General features: G+C 43.8%; 1 long non-coding RNA gene across 1 annotated transcript; it reads right to left on the bottom strand.

Annotated features, from left to right (window-relative positions):
* Positions 1 to 877: 877 nt before the first annotated feature.
* LOC121106565 lies at positions 878 to 23874 on the bottom strand. The gene is made up of 3 exons (XR_005839100.2): positions 22139 to 23874; positions 12895 to 13067; positions 878 to 1042 (listed from the first exon to the last, which is right to left on the bottom strand). It is a non-coding gene; the product is annotated as an uncharacterized LOC121106565 (long non-coding RNA).
* Positions 23875 to 24031: the final 157 nt, after the last annotated feature.

The following is a 24031-nucleotide window of genomic DNA, read 5'->3' as shown; positions in this document are numbered from 1 at the left end:
CTCTTATCCTATTGCTGTTATGTGGGAGAAGAGGCTGACCCCCACCTCACTACCACCTCCTTTCAGGGCATTGTAGAGAGGTCTCCCCTGAGCCTCCTCTTCTCTAGACTGAACAATCCCAGTTCCCTCAGCCACTCTCCATAAGACCTGTGTTCCAGACCCTTCATGGCTTTGTTGCCCTTCTATAAGCACGCTCCCGTGCATCACTGTCTTTCTTGTAGTGAGAGGCCCAAAACTGAACACCATACTTGAGGTGCAGCCTAACTAGAACTGAGTACAGAGTATCACCTCCAGCTCCTCCTGGCTGCACTATTTCTGACACAAGTCAGGATGCTGTTGGCCTTCATGGCCACCCGGGCACACTGCTGGTTCATGTTCAGCTGGCTGTTGACTAGCATTATCAGATACTTTTCATCTGTGCAATTTTCCAGCCACTCTGCCCCAAGCCTGTAGTATTGCATGGGGCTATTGTGACCAAAGTGCAGGACCTGGCACTTGGTCTTGTTGAACTTCATCCCATTGGCCTCAGCCCATTGATCCAGCCTATCCAGATCCCTCTGTAGGGCCTTCCTACCCCCAGGCAGATGTACACTTCCTCTCAGCTTGGTGTCATCTGCAACCTACTGAGAATGCACTCAATCCCCTCATCCAGGTTATCAATAAAGATATCACACAGGGCTGGCCCCAGTGCTGACCCTTAGGGAACACCATTCACGACCAGTGGGAGTGGAATGCAGCCATGCACTGCACACTACAACAGCCAACAGGCCAGGTCAGGCCACCAAAGGCTTGAGCAACTTTTGAGGGAACTTGATTGACTGCTACAATTCTAGCAGTCACATTTTAACTTCTATATGCCAAACACCACACAGCAGGGTTCAGTTACACATAGGCCTTGCATTTACAGCTACACCTTTCCCTCGATTGAATGGGCATGCCTATATTCTTCCTTCTCCCCTGCAGGTACTCACAGATGTGTTGTAAGATGGTGGCAGAAAGGCCCATCTTCCTTACATGTACATTAGGGATTTGCTTCCATCTTCTGCAAAAGAAAACAGACTTCCTGTGAGCAGAACTAACCTTGTATGCACCACAAAAATATATACACAACGTACTACGTGCTGTGCACTTTTCCAAACCCAGGTTTCCATCCCCCCCTTTAAGAGCTTGTAAAAGCTCTACAGATGAAGAATTTAGAAACAATTTTCAAAGCATGGTTACTCAAGCTGGAAGTTAGCTTTTAGCCAGACTTTAATACAGCTTCCAATATTGCAAATAAAAATTTGCAACTGCAGCTGGGTAGTTTGGTTTATGAAATAACTACTTCCATAATCTTCAAGAATAATTGAGAGTTATCTGAAATCTCTGGCACATATATGTCACTGAGAGATTCCGGACCCTTTGAACAGACAGGATACTTCTATATGTTGCCTTCAGAAAGCAGCTCACTAGCAAGCTCATCGTAAATAACTCCCTTTTGGTCTGGTTGGAGCCTCTGCCACTTTTTTTTGCCAATGAACAGGGTTCACATGACACAGTACAAATACAGGTCATTTCTAAGTGCTTTCATTTGATCCTGTCTCACCTCATGGCTCGATTGGAGAACAAAACAGACGCACAACAGGAGGATATGTATTTTAAGATGTTAATTTTTTGCCAGACATAATAGGAACAAAGCTAACAAGAGGAGACACAAAGTAAGAATCTCATGACACAAAACACTTTATATTGTCTAAACAGAGTAAAAAAGACATGCAATCGCTTCTCTTGTATCGTGTTCCAAAAGCTCCACTGTTTCATGTGCCACAAGTACATCATCAGCCACTGGGCTGCATTGCATTGAGCACTTCTGACAGTTGGCCTACATAAGAGGCTGCATTATTATCAGCTTAATGACTGTACAGGCTTGGTTGCACTGACTGGAGTATGGAATAGTTTACTGGATCCTTTTGTACGTTTTGTTTTCCATCTGCCAATGAAAAAATGTTCTAATAGTGACAAACAGATGGGAGACAGCATTTGCCAAAGAGGAATGTGAAGCCTGTCTCTGGGTCACATTCTTCTGCACTTATAACCTGTAAAAAACCATTGTCACCAGTGAAACTCTATGGAGTATAAAATAAATCACACAAATTTGGCTCTCTCAGCTGCAGATTTTTGTTTACTTGTTTGCTAAATTAAGTCTTTCAGATGCTTTGCCAGATGACTTTCATAAAACTTCAGGGGACACCCTGAAGAACTCTCTGCTGTTAAGTGAGGGAAATACAAATAAGCAAGGCTTGCATGTTCCCTTCTAAGTGGATGGCTTAGCAGGTGTGTCTGTGCTGTGGCTACTTACAAGTAGCTCTTACTAGCAAGTAGCTAGTAAGTGCTCTTACTAGCACCCAGTGTCTTCTAAGAAATGTCTTTCTTAGAATGTTATCATCATTCTGGCTGTAATACTCTCAGTACACGTTCATTTTGAGCTTCTAAAGAGAATCTCTTAAGCACTTCTCCAAAATTAAAAGCCTTTGTTTGTTGCTGTGGCACCTGCAAATATTTTAACATTCTCTCAGCCCCACCTGTTGATACCAATTTTTTCTTATCCAGAAGTTTTATTCTGAAGAAGACCACTATTAAATTTTCTAATAAAGACTCCTAATGAGATCGTAATTATGTTCTTTTGTCTCTTTTGGAGCTTCCTCTCAAGCATTTATGGCTGTGACTCTGTAAATCTGGAAGGATACCCAGACCCTCCAGGCTCAGTGGAACTACTTTAACAAGTGAAGATATTCAGTGCTTGCAGAATCCTGGACAAAGGCTGCATCTCCTTCAGTTTAATCTGTCTGACGCTGTCAGTACTTTTTGTGTTTAGCTGATGACAATATAGTCAAACTGCTAGACACCTTTCATTGCCCAGAAGTAGTATGAATAAGGGTTTTAAATGCCTGTTGGACTGAAACATCAGCATGTGATAGTGCTATTAGCATGTTCAGTGGTGCCCTTTGAAGCTTGTTTCCTCTACATTGCTTTTTCTCATTAAAGATAAGAGGCTTCAGGGATGACACCAACACACTGCTAATTTTTCAGTTACATGCTTTAACAGCTTAACTCCCGCTTAAAATGTAGTTTTAGAGGCACTAGGTGACAGTTAAGTATTTATTTGTTCAATGTAACCACCTTACCCTCTCCTTCGCCATCCATCCGCTCACCTATCCCACATTTAACATTGTGATATCTGAGAACCATAAAATGATCCAGCCTCTTGTTCATCTCTTCAGTAAGACTGCATATAAGTAGTTTGATTGTAATTCGTTTCCAAGGTGCCTGGTTTTCTCTTACATGTAGATTTAAGATATTGCTACGTAAAAGACTTGAAGTCTGTCAACACAATGGTAGCAGTGTAGAAAAATTTGTGTTAGACTAAGTTGACATACAGAAAGCAATTAGAAACTACCCATGCATACACATATCCACACAGAACTGTGGGCAGCTATTTGAGAAGAGGGACAGGTTGTGGAAGCATCTGTAGAAATCCTATTTCCTGATCCACAAGACATCTCCGTAAAACACACGGTACCTTTGGAAGGCAAGATAGCCAACTGTTAGCATGTACTACTTTTTATTATGTTTACTAATAATAATAAATTAACATAATTTATTTTTATGCTACTAGTATGCAATAAAGCTTCAGGCATCTCACAGCAGCAGAGCTGACTGTATCTTAGATTTTATACTGCAAGTGCTGTCCTGGTTGGTTTAATACATGAAACTTGGATGCTTTATTTGTATGCTTTGTAGTTGCTTCTGCCATCTTTGATTAATATCACCTGGAAATCCCAGCTTTTCTGCATGTAGTCACACCCAAGAGGAAAGGCTGACTCAGAAAAGATTAGTGTCACTTTGCTTTTTTCCTCATCTTTTCCCTGTAAAGGAGGAGAGCTTTCTGATCATGTCAGTATATTGGTAAAGATAGCCTAGATAGTTGAATACCTTAAGGGCTTCAATCTCCTCTCATATGTACAAGAATTAAAGCTGGTATAACTCTGTTGACTTCAATGGTGATTTATACCTGCATAAGCGAAAGAAGAATCAGGATCCGAGGTTTTTATGAGGGTTACTATGAAATTTGTTCTTTTAGCTTGCTAAACAGACAGCACCAAATTCACTTTTCTATTCAAGAGACAGTTGTGACATTCAGGATGACTTTTACCAAAACTATTTACATCTGTAGTCATTCACTGAAGTGGTTATGGAGGTGGCAGAGTTAGAGCTGTATTCGCTCAGACCCAGGGAGCAGATTTAAGCATCTCCATCACAGCAGATGCAGTGGTTCTTTTCTAGTACTTGGACAGATAAACTGTCCTCGATGTAAGAGCTGGAAAAGTGCACACAGGCTGCAAACACAGAGCTATTACAAATTCCTATGAAGGTCTGCATTTCTCTTTTGCAAGGCTTTCACCCATGACAATGTGTTTAGCCCATGTGCTATCTCACATCCAGGCAGGAGCCACCTAGAGCAGACTCATGAGCTCTCATGAGCCAAAAGTGGCCCTGATAAATACTCTTACCAAACATGTTTGTCTGCTAGTTAACTATGGCTGTCTTCTGTTGTGACAGAGATGGCCAGTTGGACACACGCTCTCAGGAAGCTCTTTGTTTTCCAGTACCAAGGCCCAAGAGGAGGTGTGCCTGCTTACTGGGTGTTTCACACTGGCTTCATTCAAAGCCATAAATGCTATGGTTGTTCTGAACAAGAGGATTCTTTTCTTTGTGCTACAGCAAACCAACATCACAGCCTTAAAATGCTTCCCTAACTTTTTACCCGGGTTTCTGGAGCTGAAGTAAATCTTGTAACTACAAAGGGTGGGTTTATCATTACTTTCAATTAATAACTTTGTCTATCCTTTTCATTGTAATTTCTTATTCACCTCAGAGAACTATTTACATATATTTACATGTACTTATTTATATACTTTAACAAATGTACTCATGTGAAAACAGAGCATTTCCCCGATAAGCTCAAACCTGTTTCCCTATCATTGCACTTCCCTTTCACTTCACCTTTTGTTTCTTGATATTTATTCCTTTCTGAAGTATTCCATTTTGCTACTACAGACATCTTTCTTTTTCTGATATCCCCTAAGTTGTTTAATTCTTCTCAGTAAAATTCTTGATGTTAATAAGCACTGCATTAAGCTTTACTTTAAAAAAGAATAGTAAAATGTAACAAAAAAAACCCACTATAGTAGCACTATGACAAACTGAAGGAAGCCAGAAGCCACCGTGCTCTATTTACTGCTGCTACAAAACCAAAAAGCATTATGATTCACTCTTGCATGTCCTTTCTTAAACCTGTAATCCCATTTACTGAAACAGTCCCCGTGGTTTCAGAAGAAATACTTACATGATTAAGGACTCTCCTCAAGGGAGTAAAATTCAGATGACTTGTCTAAAAAAGAGGAGCTTTTCTGGAGGACCTAGGCTGAGGAGACTCATAATACAATCTGAACTCTTTTTATGTCACCAGATCAAATCTGGCCTTAGTAATAGTGAGAAATCATTACCATCTGAATCCTAATCCATGGCATATGTAATCAGGGCTGGGTGGTCTCATAACTTCTAGGGAAGCAAGCCTCATCTCTCATAAACCACCACTGCAGGTGGCACTTAAAATGGCAGTCTCAAGGCTCAGTGATGTAAATCCAGCACTTTTTACCACTGTTGAATTCACACAACATCTGTAACAGATAGCCTTACATTTTCCATCTCCTGAAGATTTCCTATAGATGTTTAGCGTTCTTATTTAGGAAAAAAAATGACCCGTATGCTTATGCTGTTGGGAACAATGTAAACTACACGTATTTGAGCAAGTCTCAGTGAGAAGACTCCCAGCGATTTGGGCTAGCAGTCCCTAGGCCCAAAAGAGAACAATGCGTGTCCTGGAAAAAACAGATAGCATCAATGGCTCAATGTCCAGATGGAGAACAAGTGACAAGTGCTGTCCCTCGGGGGTCAATACTGGGATCAGTGCTCTTTAACATCAGTGACATCAACAGTGGGATCGAGTGTACCCTCAGCAAGTTTGCAAATGACACCAAGCTGTGTGGTGCTGTCAGCACACCCAGAGATGGGATGACATTCAGAGAGACCTACACAGGCTCAGGCAGTGGGCCCAGGAGAACCTCATGAGGTTCAATAAATCCAAGTTCAAGGTTTTGCACCTGGGTCATGGCAACACCTACTATCAGGACAAACTGGGCGATGTAAGGATGGGGAACAGCCCTGCCAAAAAGGCATAGGGGGTGCTGGTGGATGGCAAGCTGAAAATGAGCCAGCAGTGCCCTCACAGCCCACAAAGCCAACCATACCTGGGCTGCAGCAAAAGCAGTGTGGCCAGTAGGGCAAGGGAGGTGATCCTGCCTGTCACCTGGCATACTTCATCCAGATGTGGAGTCCTTGGTACAGGAGAGATGTGGACCAGTCGGAGCATATCCAAAGGAGGGCCGCAAAAATGATCCCAGGGATGGAACACCTCTCCCCTACAAGAACAGGCTGAGAGCTGTGGCTGTTCAGCCTGGAAAAGAGCAGGCTCCAGGAAAACCTGATAGCAGCTTTTCAGTACCCAAAGGGAGGCTGTAAGAAAGAAGGGTGTAGGCTCTTTAGCAGGATCTATTGTGACAGGACAAGGGAAATGGTTTCAGACTAAAAGAGGGGAGATTTAGATGGGACACGAGGAAGAAGTTTTTTACAATCAGGGTGGTGAGGCACTGGAACAGGTTGCCCAGAGAGGAGGTGGATGCCTTGTCCTTAGAGACATTCAAGGTCAGGCTGGTCCAGACTCCTGGCAGCTTGATCTGGCTGTAGGTGTCCCTGTTCATTGCCAGGGAGTTGGACGAGATGACCTTTAACTCAGAAAATTCTATGATCTTTGGAACCAAGTAAATACTATTTTACATAACACAGCAAATTAGGATTGATAAGATTTCTTTTATGCAAAATAAGTATTAAACAAGAATTTCTACATCATTTGCCATATCAAACGTAGTTGATCTAGGTAACTAATAGTTCTGGAGATATTCTAACCATTTAGATCAACCTGAACTGGGCACCATCTCAATTTACAAGGTGAACCTTCATCTATTACCTGTTTACATTCATTTATTACTTTACATTGCAAGAAAGTTACTGCTTGACCATCTTGTTATCTCATTTCTCTTTCAAAGCACCACGCAAACCCAGTCCGATCTCCTACAGCAACAGGTAACAGATATCTTCAAGCTGGTATCTTCACGGCTTGCAAAATTAGTAGATCACCCAAAGGTGAGCCCATCTAACAACACAAACAATGTTGCTCATAATGGCAGAACTGGAAGGACAGCACTTATGAACATGTGCTCAACATGACATTTAGTCAGTGCCATTAGCAAAATGAGGGGGAGATAAAGCAGTATTTACCATCCTCAGGAAGGAAAATAGGCAGGGCTGATTCTGCATGAAGAACTCTTAACTTTGGAGCAAACAGTTGCTCTTGGCTAAAAATAGCCAGGCTCCCCTCGAAAAACAAGAGGTTTTGGCACAAGGGGGCCGTGATAGGGGAGCTGCCGTTTACATACAAAAGCAATGCTGATGAGCAGACAGGATATTATTTAGTTCAATGAAAAGCAGATACTATTTTTACATTTGATTTTAGTGTGTTTTGATTTTTTTTCAAAAGCATCTAGAATGTAGATATGTATTTCTATGTAAAAAAATCAAAATAAATGAGGAAGTAGTAGAATAAGGAACAGAACACTTTCAATAATATGTTTCATTTTAAAATTACAAGAGCACAAATAGACAAAATCTTAAAGGCCTGCATCCAACAAAGCACTTACATGTATACTTAATTTTAAGTCTCCCTACAGTCACGCTTTGCTGGGTTGAGGCATAATAACGGTAAACTTCTAGGATAGATTCTGGACTGAATTCAGTAGATGCAGATGTCTTTAAAAGGAAACAATATGTGTATGTAGAAAGCAGATCTCTAGACACGCATGCCTGATCACTTGCATTCATATTCTGAAATTGTCAAAAGCATGAACATTTGTTTTTCCAGATTTAAAATACTTCCATTATTATTTTACGCACAGCCACAGAGGTGCTTTGCCATGCAAGTGGAAAAAATGGTCTCTGCCTAAAAAGATCTTTCAGGCTAGTTTAGACAAAGAGCAGGTAAAGCATAGGGTCGAGGAAGGATGAGAATGGAGGAGCTGTAGTAATAAGCTCACACGGTTACTCATTATAGACATGTGCATTTTGTGGTTGCCAAGTTATAAGTTTTAAATATAGAAGTTTACTTTTATGTAGAAGTAATAATTATTAACAGAACACAAATCTTAGGGGGCTCTACAGATCATTTTGACAATCCAAAGTGAAATGGAGTTTTGCCACTCCTTTCAATAGCATTAGGCTCTCATACCGAGCCTCTGCTTTAACCCATGTGTCCCCAAAGAGAGCGCACGCAAGTCTCCACGCCTGGACAGGTCTCTCCTGATCTGTATAGCCCTCAAACTTGGGTACCAACACCCACTGCTCCCTGTTCTCAGGACCATAGTCCGAGGCACAGCTGTAAGCAGCAGCAGGCCATGCTGCCTTCCTAGCTAAGCCCCCAGTTCACCTCGCTATCATCCAGAAGCAAATCAGGAGACAGATTTTCAGTAATTTTTATTAGAGAACTTACTACGGTGACTCACTATTTGCCAAGCACTCTGCAATATTGTGTATGCACTTTAATTTCATCCTTGATCAGAACTCAAGAGTCCTTTTTCACTTAGCACTCCTAAGGTACAACCCTGTTTTTGGCCTTCCCAGGATCAATGGGCCTGTTCAGAAGGGGAAAAAAAGGCTTTTCAGAAATATTACTCATCAGGTAGCAAGTACTTTTGTAGTACTACTAAAGAATTCATCCCCCTTAAAAAAAAAAAAAAAGGAAAGGTGTTTTTAGTTTTGCCTTATTTAAAAGAAAATGACAAAAATAAAATTCTTATGAAGGCCAAAGAAGAGGCTCTGAAGCCCTGTGAGCTGAGGCACAGGCTGCCTTGGGCTCAGAGTGAAGAAACTGGCCGTAGTTCATTGACTTCAGCCTGGCTCCACACTGTCTGAAAGGTCCATTCACAGGGAAGTTAATGCAACATCTTAGCCTGAATTGCCTCCCCTTTATCACTACCTCCATGCTATTAAGATATAGATTTTTTAGTTAAATGTACTTGTTAAATTTTAATGTTCTTTTGAAACACTGATGAATTCAAATACTACTGTATGCAGCTGGCCACATCCAAAGAGTCACACAGCAGGAGAAGAGCAGCACTCAAGCCATGCTAAAGCAGTTTGGCTGTAGCACAGGATCTCTATTTTCAGTATTGGCGTGATGTAATATTACCCAGCTAATAAGCTTAACTAGTTAGCACTTTCTTATTTTACTCATCTAAAACAGCTTAGAAAGCCTTCCCCCAGACTGCCATACGCTCCGACTCCCACCAAGGCAGATCTTCAGTAGCAACAGATACTCAGCTGTCTGTGTGAGACAGTGCCCTCGTCCAAGCGCCTGCACAGGCAGTTTCTGTCCCTCCTGCAAACGCAACACTGAACACAGCCACCACTGGGCACACACAGCTGCTGTGTATTTGTAATATCCCCCACACTCAGACTTGAAAAATTAACTCTTAATGCAGCAATAATAGGAGCTACCAGATGTTTGAGAATGAGAGGAAATAAATGTTAAATTCCTTAATTGCAGAGTTCTTCTGATGGAGACAATGCTTGGTTATGCAACTGAAATGCTAGGAAAAAAAAAAGAAAAACAAGGATCCAATAGTTTCTTCTCACACTCAAAGCAACTCCAAATATTTGTTGAAGTTCACCTGTGATGGACAAGGCAGTATAATACCAACTGAGATGTTGAGGCAAGAAAGGACCATTATATCTTCTATCCCAATTTACACAGCAAAAGCTAATAGACCCCTAAAATACCCTTTCGTTCAAGCTCAATACTTGTACTTTGATTAACACCTTCTACTTAAGAACGTTGATCAGGAAAACATGTTGCCTTGGTCTGAAGATCAAGACAACTGGAAATCACTGAGAATCCTAGCAGAGTTCCAGCAGGGTCTTGGAAACATTTGCTTTATTTTCAAATTCTACGTTAGTTTTCAGACATTTCCCTGCTAGGTGAGAGAGCTCTTTAGCATCCAGCATTTTCTTTCTGTGAAGGTGCTTATACAATGTAATTGAGTCACTTCTCAATCTTCTTTTTGTAATGAAATACAGATGAAAATAGCCTGTGGCCTTTTGAGCATAGACATGTTTCTAGAAGAGTTTATGAAGGAGTAGAGGAAGTCTTAATTTGAATACTTACAATGCAGTATCAGTAATCTTCCCTGTTTTCAAACTTGCCAGAAGCTTTTGATTCCTTTTGGAAAGAGCTCTATACTCGTATTTAAAAATATGTCAACATGCATTAGTTCAGATAGCCCTTGGTCTCTCAGCCTGTTTTAGTGGTCACTGTGCATGAGGACAAACCAATTTGGAATGACATCGAAAGTAGAAACTAAAATCCTGAAGCCAAAGTAGCCCTAGCTCTAGCAGCAGCATTTTGTTTTACTGTATTTACTGAAGTCAATTCCAGCTAATCTTACTCCGATTTGAGAGCAGCATTTGCAGATCCCAGCACCATTGCAGACTGTTTGCAAGGGCTTGTCCTGATTGCTGACAGCATCATCACTGGTGTACAAAGGCTGCTCCCCCACCACATTTTCTGCACTGCATGGTCTAGTACTGCTCAGGGCATGCCAGGGTCTATAACAGAGCAATCTTCTGAATATGAGAGCTGTCATGGTCCAGCTGCTGGCTGGTACAAGACCTATACATGGCCCTGTTAGTTAAGAGAAGGGCAGGGTGGAGGAGCAAGAGGCACATGCTGGTACCTCTCCCCATGTGCAGCATCACAGGCTAGACAGGGCACAGCATCCTCCTGCCTGGGAGCCAGCTGCTGCCAGGACGGGTGTGACAGAAGAACCGAACCCCTGTCTCCCTCTGGTTCATTGAGGTAGGGAAGCTGCAGCCTCTGCCCATGGGGAGCACAGCGAGTGGGCGAGGTCTGTGCTGCACTTGGAGGCTGCAGTCCTGTCGCATGGCAGTCCACACCATCAGCCAGGGCTGCTCCCATTTCCCCCACATTCCAGAGGAGACACTTCTCAGCCCCAGCACCTGACATCCTAACCCTAACACATGCCCTGTGACAGCCCCGTGTGGGTCTGTGCCAAAGTGACATGCCCGAGCCACCTATAATCACGGCTTGCATGGGGAAAGGCTGTTAGGTTCTGTGACACTCAACACAACTCCTGGCATTGATGGCATCGCAAATCCTGTCAAGGCCTCTCTGCCTGCCACTAAAATCACACCTATTATTTATGGGTACCCCTTTTTAAAATTAGATGATTACAAATTAGAAAATACATGTCCTTAAAATGGAAAGGGCAAAAAAGGGGTTATAAATACGCTAAATCATTCTTTTGTGTGACCTGAATAATTATGGAAAGTGTAAGAGTTGCAATTTAAAAGGTTTTTCAAAACACATCATCTTTCAAAAAAAAAAGACATCAGTAGAAGGTCATCTGTGACCCCTCCATTGTGTGCTTTTTTCCCTGACAGAGTAGATAGACCTAAAGATGACAGCTGCCCTCCCATAATTATCCATAAGAAGCTGAAACGAACTGAAAGCCACCCAAAATATCATTATCAAAGTACACTCAGATGGAGTCAGCTTAACGATAAGCATTTCACTGAAATCTTTACAAGATGCTGTATCTGAGCCAAAAGGGAAACCCTAATCTTTAATGCAGATATAATAATACATCTCTCTAATTATTATGTACTACAGTTATTGTAGGAGCATATGCAAATCTTACACATTGCAGCGCGAGACCAGGCAGTTCACACAGCCAACTAGTTTGTGTGGTCATGGCAGTCAGAACACAACCAGGAGACAGAACCGTGCTCAGCTGCATCACTGGGAGCTGGGGCAGACCCACCCTTCTGTCCCATTAATCATGTGCCCATCAGCGCGGGGGCTGAGCGGTGTTTATGCATTCAAAAATCAGGAGTGTCAATTCTAATAGTAAGGGACAAGTTCCATTGTCTTCCAGCATCTCGTTTTCTTTGAAATGACTTGTCCCAGATTTTTAGATTAAAAATAACAAGTATATAATTCATATATACCACATAAATTTTATATTAAAAAAAAACTTAAAACCATACCTACGGTACTTTAGTACCTGACTTGTATATTTATGTGACTATTGTTAGAAGTGACTAATTGGGTTTGATTAGCTTCATCATTAATATTCTGTCCATAATTTAACATGCTTCAATAAAATACCCTAAAGCAGTATAGTGATTAGATTTCAGGAATATGTGTTTTGCAATTAAGTTGCTCTTGATTTTGATATGCAGATTAAGAAATGGTGGTCTCATTTAAAAAAAACTGCCCTTATTAACTCAGCAGTATACTCTGAAGATTAGGTAAGAAATCCAAGATTTTCTCTTTGTATATGCTAGTTAAAATGTATTTCAATCAAGCATATGTGGGCAAATCAGATTTGATTAGTTTAAGTTCACAGTCATTCTATCTAAATGAATAATGTGTCACCTAACATTGCAAAAATTTGATTAATAGTTTATCAGTTAATTAAAAATGGGGTTTAATTTTTCTTTTTTAGGAAAATGCAAGGTAGATATTCCTTGTCTTCATCATAAATGCAAATTATTTCAGCTTGAATCTATTGTTCCTCTTTCGCTTCTTAGCCAACTGGCAAGAAAATAAAGCTTTTAAAACAATCTCTTTTAGAGAGAAGTAGTAAAACTTTGTTTGCTTACACATATGGCTGCCAGTTGTCTCAGTTCAAGCGGGATAATCCGTGCACATCCTCCTTCCTCCCCCAGCCTCCGCCTGGACCTCTCCCAGAAGGCCTCCGACCACAGTCGCTCCTTCGCACAGACAGTCCGGGAGGACGGCAGCAGCAGCAGCACTGGGCAGGACCCAGCAGGGGCTTTGGGAAAAAGAGACGTCCTCTTTACCGTGGGGTAAAGATACAACCCTTGCAGGGTGGGAATAACATGCCCGATTCGCTGACCACCCTCTGTGAGTTAGCAAGGCTGCCATGCCACCCTATTTGATAGAACTCATTTGCAAGGGGAGAGGCTGCTGCCTGCAGCTTATCACAGCCGTGGAGCAACACAAGGCAATGGTAGAGGACAAATGTTGGCCTCCATGCTTCTCTCAGGCCCAATGCAAGCCTGAGAACACCATGGTAGGCAGGAAGCCAAGGGAAGGGCTCTCCCAGTACCCCAGCCAGGCTGTGCCGACACAGCCTCAGCGTCACCTAGGTGTGGGACCTAGAGGGCAGAGGGGCTGGGGTCAGTGCTGCAGGGTACAGGATGAAACATAGGATGCAGTTACAGAGCCAGATTGCTACAGGACTGCCCTGCACCAGCATCAGGGTTTGCATAATCCTGTGCCAACAGCTGGATAGACTGGGATCCAGGGGCAGCTACGGGGTGTCTGAGCCCAGCTGCTGTAGGGATGAGCCTTGTAAATACATAAAATATATATTTGTTTGTGTACTACTGGATGTCCACCCCGCTCAGCCAGGATGAGGCTGCTGGTGGTCCCTGCATTTGTGCAAGCACTCTGTGCATGTCTGCTGTGTGGCCAGCTGTGTGTATGTATGTATTTAAGTGGTGTATGCGTACTCCCCATGCGTGTGCTTGCTGGGGGATACATCTTCTGACTTGCTGCTGGTTGGTGGGGACATGAAGCTGCAGCAGCTTTGCCTCTCAGGCTCCAAGATCATGCTTGGTACAATTTCCTCAAGCATTGTGCAGAACAGTCTGGGAAGGAGGGGGACTTTCTCCATGTAACAGCTTAGAAAGTTATTTACAAACATCAACATGAAATAAGTGATGGTGCTACAAAAAAGTCAAGCATGAAGTTAAAAACTGAGGTTGCCTTTGAAACCTCAGATCAGTTACTCCATGCAGCCACATCATATAGTTTTAATTATATTCTCCCATATTACACTTTCTACAGGATTTTACATTATCCAGTGCACAGCATGACTAGTGCTGTCAGGATTAGCAAGTGTGAAGCATGTATCTATCTAGACATGGTATTAGCCAAATATACAATTTAAGAGACATTATATAGCATCTTTTAAAGACACTTTTACTACTCCCCACTGTGCCCTAGGGAAACAGCTATGACTTTAGTAAGATCCATAGCTTTGTGCTGCAGAAGCCAGTCACAAGGTGCTCCCCACCTCCCAGCTAAGCGTGAGGCTGCAGCGCAGAGCAGCCCAAGCTCTCACCACTCAGTGCAGGTGAGGCAGGCAGGATGGCAGTTCCTCTGGTAACTGCTCAGCAACTGTCAAGAAAAAAGGTGTCTGTTTGCTTTGCATGTTAACTGCAACTTTAAGAGTCCATTATTGAAAATACCTATTCCAGGACAGCCAGCTGAGCTCCTAATAGAGCCAGACCCCTTATTCCTCATCCCCAGCCTCGGTCACCTCTGATGCTTCACCCTTCCTGGCACTGTGGACAAGGCTGTATTTGCATTCTCAAGTGGTCAGAATGCTTGGATTGTCCCATCCTTTTGTCTTCCACCCAAACATTTCAACATCCCATTCTTCTCAATCTCTACTAATCAAGCTGCTTCTTTTAGCAGTTCTAATTGACTCTTCTGTTCCCTTGTCACCTATAGTTTCCATACTTCCACAGCATCTATTTTTTGTGCTTAAGAAAACCCCTCATAACTGATCAAGAAGACTATTACCCTTTATCCCTCTCTATAGCCACTACTGCTGCCACACCAGGAAGAAATCAGCTACTTAATTACAGTGTATGAGACAGATAAAATGCCAGTTTCGCCTCCTATTTATAATGATCACTTAATTCCGCAGGCATCCCACAAAGAGCAGAATCTGCATGCTGGTCCCTCATATTTTCATATTGTTATTAATAATCTGAGCATGAAGGGGGTGAAAGAAAGAAAAGATACTTGCTGCCATAGACAATTCTACGCCATATACTAACTGTAGCGCAACAATACTGTTTGTGAGCAACTAAATACATCTAAATTAATGAAAATCTGCAAAGTATCATTTTTTCCTGACATAAGCAGTCCCTTTTGACTTTATAAGCTAACTTCTGATTGAGTGTAAAGCTAGAAGGGACAAAAAAGAAATATTTGATTATCACTTGGATTACAAAGGAAGAAAACAGTTAACAATAATTAAGCAAAAATCTCCGAGTGGAAATGGAAGTGTACAATTACAGTTACTCAAGTTACTCATGCTCAAAGATTACAGTAGAGGGCTATGACTAATCCTGAATAATGGTTCCATCAAGAGTCACAATTCACTTCAATTGGAGCTAGGAATAACTCAGACTTCTAAAAATCAGGCCTTTAAAGACTAACACCTAGATAACTATATCCCTAAGATAGAAACTAATTGGTCATGGATAATAATATAACATGCTTGCCCTCCACCATTAATATGTGGCTATATTAATATATCATGGCTTGGTAACATGGTATGACTGGGATCTATATCAAATGATTATGTCAATGGCCCATTAAGCAAATAGTATATTAAACCAGTAGAAGAACATTGAGTGTTTGCTCCATAAATGGATGTCTAACAGCAGGTTTAGGATTCAGCTAGACTCTCCAATAAATGAAATACTATATAAGCTGTAGGTTAGCAACAAATTTGCTCTACCTCGTTGGTTTCTATATAGAACCAGATATGAGGAGGCATTTTCTATCCTAAGATTTGTACTGCAGCCAATTAATATGAAATATTTTCCTATGAAAAGCCATACAAACATGACCATGTAATTCCCTTCTAACAGAAATGTTCTATTAACATTTCTGATAGAGGTCATCAATTCTTCATCATGGTATTTTCACCCTGTCCAGCAGTTATAACGCTGAGGACACCAAGTATGCCTCCCATGCTTTTTTCCCTCCAACGCTCAAGTTTAACTTGCTCAGAAGTTTAATGATGATGGAAGCTCCACCACAGGAGCCTGTACAGCCTGCCTGGAAGGAGGGTGAGCCTCCCCTTCCCATTGCACCCCTAGCATTGTGGGGCAATTACTAAGCTGAAAAGGTTTTCATTTCTGCACCCATTCTCCCTGAAGCCTTGCTATCAGGGCTTACACTATTAGAGGAAAACCAAGCTGCAATGTGGATGTGAATCCATTGAGGAATATATTAAAACTGCAGTGCTTGCACATGTCCCCAGCCATCTAGTCCTGACATCAACTCCCAGCAGTCACACTCAAAGCCAGGTCTGGGTACAAGGTGTCACATACAGGCAGGATTGCCACTGCCCTGGGAATGCCAGCCCTGCACTGACTGGGTCACAGACATCAGGAGGTCAGCTGCAGAGCCCATTCAGCAAGCATACCTGGCCTCGCACTGCAGATTTCGAGAGGGACACCTGGCCCTCACAAAGGCTGCATTTTTCCAGTGCTCCCCCAGCCTTTCAGCTCCAATTGCAAAAGAAACGCCTTCCACCTTACAAAGAAAATACAGAAGCATTTTTGCAAACAAAAAACTGCAGTCGAATTATTAAAAACCTTAAGTGCCCCTCCATGTATTAATCCCCAAAGAACAGGGCTCATGTCTTCTCTGACATGAGGGCCCCTTCATCTGCCCTTCAGCATGCAGCTAGATGATGGCAGTAATCACTACCCCGACAGCACGGTCCCAACATAGCAGTGCTGTACACAATATCAAGAGTCACCTTTCTTGTGTATCCTTTAACAAATTCATGTAAATAAAAACCATGTGGGGATTGAAAGACACTGCAACTTTATAACAAAGGCTTTAAAAAACAACATGGAGGGGAGATGCAGAACCCAAGGTTCAATCCAGATATTATAAACTAGAAAGGAATTCAAAAATAAACTTCCAAGTCACTCAGTACATCCTGCAGCTGGGGCCACAGCTCATAGCACTGCACAAGGAACAGTGTGTTGCTCCCATCCTGGTCTGTACCTTACAGCAGGTTGCTGCCCCGGCCAGAAAGCTTGGATATAGGGATCAGGCAACAGCAGTCCTTATTTTCAAGACAGTGGATTTATGCTCAATTTATCCAAACTCTGTGTTTAGCCTGGAGCCCTATACAAGGTGAGCATAAAAGGTAGCGTTAGACACTTCCGATCACTGTGCACGCTTGTGAGGTGCTAGAAAAGATGCAAGATAGTGAAAAATCAGTCCAATGTCTTCCTGAATCACTCATGCCTGCCAATATCATTAAAAAAACCAATAGATTGCAATTTGCATTGATTTTAATAAATTTGCATAAATGCAGGCAAATGTATCAAAAGCTTCGTCCCTAACAACTTTAAAGTTACACTGGAGCACAATCATAGCATAAAGCTCCCAGTTGTGTTGCAGGAGCCTGTTCCCTTCCCCACACAGGGCACGAGCTGGGCAGCACAGCTGGGCACAACCCTGCCCTAGCACTGTGCTCCTGAGGGACAGGTACATCTCAGCTACAGCAAGGACGTCGCTTCAGGGCAGGTGAGGCCAGGCCACCCTACACTCAGCTGTGAGCCTGCCTTGGCCATAGCCCTGCAATAAAGCTGTGGGCAGCCCTTGGGAGCTGTGCTGCTGGCCCAGCAGCAACTTATCACAAGTTGACCTACTCCAGACTCCCCTAGCCATCTCCAAGCAAGGGTTTGTCTTTTTTGACACATCTTGTGTCCCAAATTCATAACTGATTGGACTTGAAAATTTCCAGGCATTGAGATTACTTCAAACGCCCCAGATTTCGTGGCTGTCAATTGGCTCTGTCAGCTGTAGATATCTTCTCACAGCCTTGTGGTACAACCAGCCCAGTGAGAGGACTGTCCCCTTGCCCCACAGATGGGAACACACTCCGATGGGCACTGGTAATGTAAACCTCAGGGAATTTGGCAGCATAGTGCCAGCAGGGAATACATGGGGCTCAGACATGCATAGGAGTGGCAAGTCCTTACACATACTATATCTGTGGGTCAGCCCTTCTTTGGGGCAGAAAAGCCATCACAGCCCTTCCTCCAGCCTGTTAGTCCAGCCTGAGCAGGAGCAGCACCTTTCTGAGGGCGTTTTAAGCCAGGTCATTGTTCAGAAGCAAGGTGACAGCTGTAGCACAGTGTCCTGAAAGTCTCAGCATTCAGTCATAGCCAGTGGCACGCATGAGCCCCTTCTAAGATTTAACAGGGGAGGAAAAAAATACTGCTTACAGGCCCAGAAGCGGAAATACAAGGGTAAAAATGAAATAAATAACCACTATTCTGCAACACGTACACAGCAAACATCACAAATACCATCGAAAGAATAAAGTGTGCAGTTGGCTAGAATATAAATAACAAAAAAAAACTCACCAAGTCATAAAAAACTGCAGCTAGACCAAAGAGGAGCAATACACTGGAAAACACTCTGAACACCAAGTTCAGAGAAGCTCAATGCTGATCTTCTTCAGCTCAGAGCCCAGAATAATTTTTTCCCCGTAGGAACTTACACAAAAATGACAAAGAAGGAAAAATATATAAAAAGCCAAGAAATAATGACTTTTTAATCTTTGATGATGTCTACTCAGAGGGTAACTATCTGTGAGGACTGCAAAATTTAACCTATCATTCTCATAGTGACAACAGAATTTATAGATTAAAGATTTATAGATTTTAAACATTTGGAACGAAACCATCTGGCTCCGAGATAGCCAGCCCCAGACTCAGCGCTTCAATAGCTAGAGCTCTTCTAACTGAACAAAAGCCAAACCTCAAGTCGTCAACAGCATCTGGCTATGATAAAGCCTTTCTCCAACACAAGTATTCAGAAATACACCACTAAATTAGCAGGACATGCCCGAGGAGTCGGGCTACACAAAGGGGTAGCTGGGGATGCAGTAGGTGTCCTTCAAGAAGGCTGAACGCAGTGCTGAATTTGTGCCTCACTGGACCAGGGAGAGCCCTAACAAAGCTGGCTGGACATGATATTTTTTAAAGCCTGGCTCCTTGCAGATGTATCTGGCTGGGGAGGAGGAGGTGGCTCCCGGGACCAGCTGGTGGGACCCAGGCAGCACCCAGCCCTGTTTGCCTGCAGAAGGCCCTCTGTCCTCCCCACCATCCCTCCCCAGGGCTGGAAACGAAGAGCCCCAGGGCCCGGCCCTCACAGCCTTCAGGCTCACTGCCAGCTTGGCCGCCCACCTGCCACACTGCTCAGTGTGAAGCCACTCTTCCTCAACCGCAAGGTAGGAGCAAAGAGCCTAAGACAAATCTCTTTGGCGTAACTGCATTTGCACTAACAAATGTAGGCAACGCATTTATTGACATTGTAACAACTCCTTCAGGACAACAGCATTTTTAAAAAAATGGAAGAGTAAAGATAAATCTCCCCTAGATATTGCAATGAATCTTACACTGACATCGTAACGGCTCTGATTCAATCCTTGAATAGGGAAGAGCTCATTAAAAATATCTTCCACAGTCTCTGCATGGGGCCTATGGCTCCTTCAGACGAACTCCAGTGACAATGCAGGCGCTGTGACTCACACATGCAGCTGGTGATGCCAGACAGGAAGAATTTATGGTTTCATGAAATTGATGAAGTGACATATACGCTCAGATTAGTATGTTAGTAAGAGTTGTAAAGGTTTCAGGCCCAGATTTTGTGAACTACAAGTTTAATTGGCCCACGATTACCATGACTGCATATGCAAATTAGAGCAGAGCAATTTCACATGTAAATGGCCATAAATTGGGCACGCCAGGCCCGCTGCGGACTCTCTGCCACTCTTCTCTCATGGCACACACTCCAGCCCCGTGGCTCTCTACACCTGCATACGTTAGTGCTGCGCTCAAGATCCCATCCTCACAGAAACTGTTTAATTCCATGAGCAATACTGAACACCGTAGTAAAGCATGTCCTAAAGATTAAGCACTGGGATAGAGAGGGAAAGAGTAGAAGCAATGCACAATTGAGAGCAGACAGAAGGATGGGGTTGCAACCTGAAGGGTGCGGCACGGACTCTCTCCTCTATTCATACAGTTCTCTTGCCACTTCATATCCTCAGCCAGGCCCCCCTTCATGTGGGGCTCAGCCATGCTGTAAACTGAGCAGCTACAGGAAGGGAACTTCATCCAAAAGTTTTTCTTAGATTGCCTGCTTTTAAGAATTTTCACAAGTTTCTCAGACTCTAGTACCTTCCCCTCCAGGGGAGATCATCCTTCCCATGCCTTGGCTGAAGGCAACAAGGACCTGTGGACCTGCTGCTAATGGGAACCACCAGCAGAAGCCACAGAAGTTGACGGAGCCCTCAAGGTTAAAGTGATTCAGCAGATTAGGACCTAGACTGATACTTTTCCATCCAGGGCCTGGAGGGGTTAAGGGACTGAAGTGTAATATCTGGTACATTCATTTCAGTCCAGACAGAAAGCACCCTGCAAGCTCTAGTCCCATGGTTAACACAAGCTCTGCTCTTGTCAGCGTGCAGGACAAAACTATACAATCATTTTTGCAAATGCAACAGCGTAATTCAGGTGAGAAATCTTTGCTACGAATTCAAGCTGCAGTTTTGGTGGCAGAGGAGCACAGCTAAGGGTAAGGGCTCAGTGTGGGGCAGCACCCTGCCTTGCAGGGCTGCACACTGCCCTGGAGCTGCAGCAGCACCTGGGGACACTGCAGAAGAGCCACCAGCTCCAGGCAGCAGCAGCTCCTGCTCCATTCCCCTAAATATCTCATTTGCACTCTGTATTTGTTGTTGTTCTTTTTAATGAAGAAAGACTTCAGATCTTCTGCTGTGGACTTTAAGCTCTTCAAAAAATTGAAAGGATAAAAGCCCAATATTAATGAAGAAAAACAGAGCTATGCAAGCCTGAGACAACTAATAACCTATGCAGAGCTATAAACTGATAAAGATTTGCTGGTCTCCAGTAGAAACACCAAGAGTTTTCATATAATACGCTCTTAAGGAAGTCTCCAGCATTCAGTATATCTGAGTCGAACTGCTTTAGGCTTAGCTTGCTGAAGACTTTTGTGCCATTTATAGACCATTCTGCATGTAAAACAGGAAATTAGTGCACTAAAAATGACTTATGCACCAAATTAGTCTGTTTTCATACCCACAAAATCCCAAAGCAGCTGTATTTAACTCTGACCCAAGTATTCACCTCAGGGGTGAATTACCTAGAGAAGCCAGAGTTGGATGGAAAAGCATTCACCACTTTAGAAAGCATATTTTGCATATTTGCTAATAACTTCATTTCTTGGAAAAAGCTCAGATTCTGTGCGCATTGCACCAAGTCCCCACAGTGCTGATCAACCTGACCATGCTGTTACTTTTGCACCTTCCCATTTCAGAGGAGTCCTAAGAATATTTTGCCAGTTAAAAAACAAGTCCAGAAGCTGTTCCACCTCAAGAAGGCAGTGCCACACTTCCTATACCCAGTACAGGTGGGTACTCTGGAAACCTCACTCAAGGATGGACACAGAGATCTTGGGACCATGCAGCAGTTTATGTAACCATCACAGCCTCTGGGTGTGCATTACCCTGGGGAAGTTACTAGTGAGAGCTGGAATAGGAGCTTACACCCTCTGCTCTTTTAACTCAATACAATCCCTCTGCCTACATCTACAAGATAGACTCAGCAAAAATTTCCTGCACAGATGAACTCTAAAAGTACATAATAAATAAATAATAACAATAACAGTTTGTGTTAATATAGCACCTCTAATCTAATTATCTGAAAGCTCTTTGCAAATACTAATTAATTAAGTCTTGCAGCACCCCTTTGACGTAGGTTATTATTATCCCCACTTTGCACATGATAAACTGGAGCCACCACAAGCTGGTTCCCTCGAGCACATGGTTAACAGAGTAACCAAAGCAAACCTCAGCTGCACAGACCCCTCACTCCACATGCCAGCGCCAGCTCTCATTTCACATATGTATAGCACTAATTTAAAAAAAAAAAAAGTGAGTTTTTTTTTCTTGAAAATGCTATCTCACTACCACACCAAAATGGTGGGGAGCCCGCATGCTGCAAGCACCAGGCTTCCACTTACTGCTTTTCTGTTTCAGAGGACTCCCCACGGGCTTGTAGATCCGTGCAGAGAAAAGATGAGATTACGCCTTGCCTTGCTTCTCCAGCCACCAGGAGAAAGGCACAGCAGCAGAAACAATAATTGCTTGCCTTGGGTCTGCTCCAAGGCAGGAACTACAAAACAAGGAGGTGCAAAGCAAGAGCTCAGGCCCCAAAAGCATCCACAAGCACACAGTACACTTTTATGGGGAGCTTTGGTGTCCTCCAGGTGCCATGAATTGAAGCATCTCAAGAAAAAAACTGTTATTTATCACAGGTGAAACCATTTATGTTTAGTTCGGAAATGGCTTTTCCCCAAAAGTGAGGGTGGATGGAGCCTGAAAGGCAGCGAGTGCCTCCAAATGGCTCTCAAATACCTTTCCCATGGCAGCTGGAGGAGGAGGAGTTAGCCCAGCACTGGCTACAAGGGTGCTTACACAAATAGTTTCACATTCCTGTTGCATCTTTTGAGGAGTACGTGGGGTTTTTACCCCAGAAGGTTGTAGCTTTAAAGCTGTCCCACCTCTGCCACGCAGTGAGCTGTGGGCTGCCCGGTAATACCGGGGGAAAACACCCCTTAGCCTGCAATGAAATCCATCCTCGTGTTTTAACGTCCAAGTAATAAAATTCACACCGCTAAATGAAAGATGTTGTTAATTATTTTACAGACTCATTGCCAATTCATTCTCTCCCGTATTATACTGAGGTCAGTTAAGTGCTGCAGCTCGTTCCGTACTTCACCAGTGGCACGGCACGTGCAGTGCCAAGAAAAATGGAGAAGAAGGTGTATTTCTTTAAATCAAGCAAGGCAAAGCGTGTTTGCTCGTTGATCGCTAAACCTGGGAAAGATCAAACGGCTCCAGTTGAGGAGAACTGGGTACGGCAGCTCCTACCAAGTACGGTGGCTAATTCCAGACCAAAGGGGAAGCAGGATAAGAGGAAATTTATGAGTAAGCTCTTGAAGTAATGAAACGAAAGTAATGCTGATTGGCCTCATTTACGGCAGTTCAAAAGCTGATCGTCATCGCTGAAGGAGCGGAGGATCAACGGGCAATCAGCTCAGCGGTGAGGAGCAGCGCAGGCCGCAGGGCGCAGTTCGGGGCCACGCAGAGCTGCAGGGCACGCAGCACAGAGCCCGGCCTCTGCCAAAGGGGCTCTGTGTGCTCACAGCACCCGTCACCACCAAATCAGTGGTCCCGGCTCCTACGTTTAGAGCTGGGGTGTCTCTCGTTGTGTGCTTGCCCAGAAGCAGGGCCAGGAGAGCAGGCGGCGCGTTTGTTACCAATATCCATTCGCTTTGAGACAGAGCTTGACCCGTGTGTGGATTGGAGCCATACGGGCGTATGTTATTTGTGAACATGGGGGCATCTGGAAAACGGGGGATTGTGCTGAATCCGGCCAAGGCCGTGTGCCCACAGGTCGCACCGTGAAGCAGTGTCTGGGAACGTTCGGTCCTGGCCGGGGAAGCCACTCTGAGTGATGGCTTCAGGCTGTGCTGCACCGAGTCAGGACACGCAGCGCCAGCACCGCTCCTGACAGCCTTTTGTGAGAGACGGTGAAAGGAAATATATTCATTTTGAAACTGCAGAAATAACAGCTGTGCGTCCCAGCCACACATCCCAATCCTTATGGAAGCACTACATCGCTGCCTGTCAACCCGCGCGGCCAAACGCCTGGCGCTCTCAGCGGCCTTTCACGCAGCTGCGGAGGCTGAGAGGCAAAGCGAGAAGTTTCCAGCTCCGTATTTCCCCCCAGCAGACGCAGCGCGGCGGCAGTCCGCCCTCCCTCACCGCCAGCGCGCGGGAGAAGCGCGGCGGGCGCCCTGAGGCGCGGGGCGGCCCCGCCGTGCCGCCAGGTGGCAGCAGAGCCCCGGCAA

The sequence above is a fragment of the Gallus gallus genome, chromosome 11 (genome assembly GCF_016699485.2).
Source record: "Gallus gallus isolate bGalGal1 chromosome 11, bGalGal1.mat.broiler.GRCg7b, whole genome shotgun sequence".
Taxonomy (NCBI): Eukaryota; Metazoa; Chordata; class Aves; order Galliformes; family Phasianidae; genus Gallus; species Gallus gallus.
This window is presented reverse-complemented; position numbering and strand designations above follow the sequence as displayed.